Source organism: Gossypium arboreum, chromosome 9, assembly GCF_025698485.1.
Source record: "Gossypium arboreum isolate Shixiya-1 chromosome 9, ASM2569848v2, whole genome shotgun sequence".
NCBI classification, from domain to species: Eukaryota; Viridiplantae; Streptophyta; class Magnoliopsida; order Malvales; family Malvaceae; genus Gossypium; species Gossypium arboreum.
In genome coordinates, this window is record NC_069078.1 from 20,411,418 (window position 1) to 20,417,259 (window position 5,842).

Genomic DNA, 5,842 nt, shown 5'->3' on the forward strand with positions numbered 1-5,842 from the left:
ATGAATAATAAATGAAATGAATTATCTGTAACTATTCTGTAAACTCCACGCTCCGCAACCTTATTATGGTGATAGATATGGGTTAGGGGTGTTACATTTATTGATATCAGAGTTACAATTTAGTTGATTCTCAAACTAACGTAGCAAGTTTGAGTTTAGCTATACTTGCCATTATATTATTTCTGATAGTGTGATATCTCCTGATCATTGTAAATGTGTTTTTCATATAGTAATGTCATCCAACCAAGCTAGAGTTGAAACCGAGGAAGCTGAAAGCACTGCTCAAGCTTCTGTTCAACGAGCTGCATCTAGTAGTAGAAGTCCCGTATTTGAGGGCCGAAGTGAGGAGGAAAAAAAATCATCTTTCAAATGATGAATGAATGGTTCACTAAATACTTGAGAACAAATCTTGTTGTGCAATAAGCTCCCCCACCTGCTCCTCAGCCGGTTCCAGAGATGCCATAGGCTATTGAACAAATTTAGGGCTATTGCCAATGATGATCTGGAAAGAGCTAAACTTTGGTTGAAAAATACTATCAGGGTTTTAGATGAATTATCATGTACACCAGCCGAATGCTTGAAATGCACAGTATCTATATTGAAAAACACAACATATCAATAGTGGAATACTATAACTTTTGTTGTACTGAGGGAAAATGTTACATGGGAATTCTTCCAGACAGAATTTAGAAAGAAATGCATTAGTTAGAGATTTTTGGATCAAAAAAGGAAAGAATTTTTAGAGCTCAAAAAAGGAAACATGGCTATATTTGAGTATTAATGAAAATTCGTTAGGTTAAGTAAGTATGCTAGAGAATGGGTTCCAACTGAGGCTGATATGTGTAAACATTTTGAAGAAGGATTAAATGAAGATATCTAGTTATGGATTGGGATTCTTGAATTAAGGGAATGTGTAGTACTAGTCGGTCGAGCACACAAAGTAGAGGAATTCAATAAAGAAATGAAAAAAGTAGAGAGAGAAGCCTGAATTTCTGGTAAAAGATTTATGGGCAAGTCACAATCATCTGCTTCAAAGAAATAAAAAAAAGTACCATGATCATTCTACCACCTTTACGGGATATTCCAAAAAAGAACAAGTTTCTTAACGCTTTAATCCGAGATCTTTGTCTCCATCTGTAACAAGTGTTGGAACTATTGGTAATCCCCAAAAAAAGTGAAAACATTGAAATAAATTTCATTTTGAGGAGCACCGTATGAGAAGTGGAGCTTGCTATAAATGTGGTTCCCTTGACCATTTTCTCAAAGATTTTCCGGAAAGGATTGAAAAAGATACTAATCAGACTCTAAATTCCAGTAACCCTACCCCGAGAGGTAGACCACCTCAACACCCTGGCAATGTTAGTGGTAGCTAAGGTGCCACAAAAGATTCAACAGTTAAGTTTGAAGTGTGAGCACCTGTAAGAACATACGCTATTCGTGCAAGAGAGGATACCTCTCCACCAGACGTCATTGCTGGTACATTTTCTCTTCTTGACATTGATATTACTGCTTTGATTGATCTTGGTTCAACACATTCATACATATGCACAAATTTAGTGTCTGTTAAAAATTTACCTGTTGAGTTCACTAAATTTGTCGTTAAAGTTTCAAACCCCTGGGCTAATATGTTATGGTAGATAAAGTTTGTAAAAACTTTCCATTGATGGTAAAGGGTTATTGTTTCTCGGTTGATTTAATGCTACTGCCTTTTGATGAATTTGATGTAATTTTGGGAATGGATTGGCTAACTCAGCATGATGAAGTGGTAAATTGTAAACAAAAATATGTTGGGTTGAAATTTCAGAATGGTGAATTACTTCATGTTGAATCTAATAAACTGGATGGGTTATCTAATGTAATCTTAGCTATATCAGCACAGAAATATGTCAAAAAAAAAAGGTATGATGCTTATCTTGCCTATGTGTTGACATTAAAGTATCCAAATTGAAGATTAAGCCAGTACCAGTTGTTTGTGAGTTTCCTAATTTGTTTCAAGAAAAATTACCTAGATTACCGCCAGTCAGAGATGTGGAATTTTCTATAGATCTTATTCTAGGAAAAACTCCCATATCTATAACACCGTATCGAATGGCCTCAATAGAGTTAAAAAAGTTGAAAGCACAGTTGCAAGAATTGACAGATAGAGGCTTTGCTCGACCTAGTCATTCACCTTGGAATGCACCAATTATATTTGTAAAGAAGAACGATGGATCGTTGAGGTTGTGTATTGATTACAGGCAACTTAACAAGGTTACAATCAAGAACAAGTATCCATTGCCTCTAATTGATGACCTGTTAGATCAACTGAAAGGTGCCACTATATTTTTGAAGATTGATCTTCGTTCTGGTTATTATTAGCTACGGGTAAAAGATTCTGATGTGCCAAAGACAGCTTTCAAAACTAGGTATGGGCATTATGAGTTTCTTGTGATGCCGTTTGGTTTGACAAACGCACCTACAGTATTTATGGATTTGATGAACATGATTTTTATACCGTATCTAGATAGGTTTGTAGTGGTATTTATTGATGATAAAATAGGTTTGTAGTGGTATTAATTGATGATATTCTGGTTTACTCTCGAGATGAAAATGAACTTGTTGATCATTTGAGAATAGTGTTGCAAACACTAAGAGAGAAACAATTGTATGCCAAATTTAGTAAATGTGAATTCTAGCTTAGAGAAGTTGGTTTCCTTGGACATATAGTATCTACAAAAGGTATTTGGGTGGATCCGAGATAATTGGAAGCCATTGAAAAATATGTCAAAAGTCAGAAGTTTTCTGGGATTAGCCAATTACTATCAGAGATTTATACAAGGATTCTTAATGATAGCTTCTCCGATGACTCGATTGTTGCAGAAAGATATGAAATTTGAGTGGACAATAAATGGGAGCAGAGTATTGATAGATAAAAAGCCTTGTTGACTGAAGCACCGGTGTTAGTTCAACCTGAATTGTGTAAGGAATTTGTAATTTATAGCGATGCATCATTGAATGGTTTAGGCTATGTATTGATGCAAAAAGGTAAAGTAATAGTCTATGCTTCTAGACAGCTAAAACTACATGAAAGAAATTACCTGATACATGACCTTGAATTGGCAGCCATTGTGTTTGCATTGAAAATCTGGCGGCATTACCTGTTTGGTGAAAAGTGTCACATTTTCACCAATCATAAAAGTTTGAAGTACTTGATGTCGCCAGAAAAAACTTAAACTTGATATAGCACAGGTGGCTTGAATTATTGAAAGATTAGGATCTGGTTATTGACTATCATCCAGGAAAAGCCAATGTGGTTGCAGATGCTTTGAGCAAAAAAAATATCTATTTGCTTTACGAGTAATGAATACTCGGTTATCATTATCTAAAGATGGTTCAATCATAGTTGAGTTAAAAGCTAGATCAATATTCTTGCAACAAATCTGTGAAGCTCAGAAAGATGATAGTGAGTTACAAGCAAAATAGATATAGTGTGGATCGACTTCTGATTTAGAATTTAAGATTGGGTCTGATGGTTTTCTATTATTCAAAGGCATAATATATGTACCAAAGAATTCAGAACTTGTACAAAAGATTTTATCTGAAGCTCATAATGGTACAATGTCTATTTATCCTGGCAGTAATTAAATGTACAATGATTTAAAAAAAGATATATTGGTGGCCAAGAATGAAACGGGATATTTCTAAATTTGTATCTAAATGTTTGATATGTTAGCAAGTAAAAGCTGAACATCAGTGTTTTTGGGATTATTACAGCCAGTTGCGATACCAGAATAGAAATGGGAAAGAATTACCATGGACTTTGTATCAGGGTTACCCCTGTTTCTAAAGAAGAAAGATGTAATTTGGGTAATCGTCAACCGGTTGACAAAGTCTGCACACTTTATTCCGATACGTATGGATTTTTCTTTGGAAATATTGGTTGAATTATATATTTCTAATATTGTCAGATTGCATGGAGTGCCGGTAACCATTATTTCAGACAAAGATCCTCAATTTACATCCCGATTCTGGAATAAATTGCAAGAAGCTCTGGGTACATAGTTATGTTTTAGTACTGCATTCCATGCTCAGACTGACGGAGAATCTGAACCTGTTATACAGATTTTGGAAGATATGCTTTGGTGTTGTATTCTGGAATTCAAAGGTAACTGGGTCCAATATTAAAATGGCAAAACGTGTTATACAGTTACATCTTTAGTTGATTTTGCTTACAATAACAGTTACCAGTCCAGTATTAAAATTGTACCGTATGAGGCTCTATATGGTCGTAAATGCCTAACTCCATTGAATTAGAGAGAGCTCAGTAAGAAAAAGATACATAAAGTTGACTTAGTCCGTAAAATCGGAGAAAAGATAAAGGTGATTTGGGATAGTTTGAAAGCATCCTCAGATCGGCATAAGATTTTCAAAAGTCTTATGCCGATCTTAAATGAAAGGAAATAGAATTTTAGGTCAGCGACAAAGTATTCTTGAAAGTATCACCTTGGAAGAAATTTCTTTGGTTTGCCGTAAAAGAAAACTGAGTCCACGGTTCATCGGGCCATATCAAATCACAGAAAGAATTAGTCTTGTTGCATACCAATTAGCATTACCACTAAAGCTTGACAAAATTCATATTGTTTTTCATGTGTCTATGTTGCGACGGTATTTTTTAGATCCTTCACATGTTATTTCTTCAACAGAAGTTGAGATTCAGCCTGATATGACTTACAGTGAGGAACAGATCAAAATCTTGGCACGTGAGACAAAAAGAGTTAAGAAACAAAAAGGTAGCTTTGGTAAAGGTTCTTTGGCAATGACATGGAATAGAAGAAGCTACCTCGGAACCAAAGAATCTCATCAGAAAACAATACCCAAACCTCTTTACTGGTGAGACTTTCGAGGACGAAAATTTTTAAGGGGGAGAGTTGTAACAACTCGTTTTTAGTGAAATCAGAATAGTAGTTTCGGGACAATACATTTGAGCTAGGAAGAAAATTTATTTTAGTATTATTAAATGGTCTACATTATGATAGGGATGTTATATGAAAATTATGATAAGAAAGTTTTACCGATTATGTGTTTAATTAGGGAAATGACCAAATTGCATAAAATGAAAAAGTTGAGTTCTAGTAGCTAATAGGATAAAATAGCTATGGAATACAAAATAAGAGGTCCTTATATGGTAATTAGACCATTAAAGAAAAGTTAGTAGATATTTTTTATTAATCATCCATGAAAAAATTAGAAAAGAATAAAGACTAAATTGGAAATGCAAGTAATTAAAAGATGGTAAATAATTAAAAAGAAATATCATATTATTATCATCTTCATTCCCAAAATTCTATGGAAACCCTAGGAAAGAGAAAGCACGCTTTCTTGGATTAATTGGGAAACCACCCTTGTCACGTTTTTAGTAATTTTTATATTTTTGAGATCAGAATAACTTAATCTATCTATTTTGGGGATTAATTTGTAAAGTTACCAAAGTATCAAAGTTTTTCCATGGATGAATATGCTGAAAATTTTGAAATTTATGGTAGAAAATGAAAGGTTGTTGATAGAGAAACAACTTTTGTAAAGTGAATTTTCATGAAATTGTGATTCAGGGACTAAATTGTAAATATGTAAAATTCATGGAAATTTTTTTATTTTTATAAAACATATGTGTTGTAAATGTTATATGTAAAAATTTGTTAGGCTTATAATAAGGATTAAATTGTACGGATTTCATTTTTCGAACCTAGGGATGAAATAGTCATTTATGGAAAGTATAAGGGCAAAATGGTAATTTTGCCTAGGACATGAAATGAATTAAATTGAGTATGAAATGGATTAAATTGATGTTAAATTCATTTATATA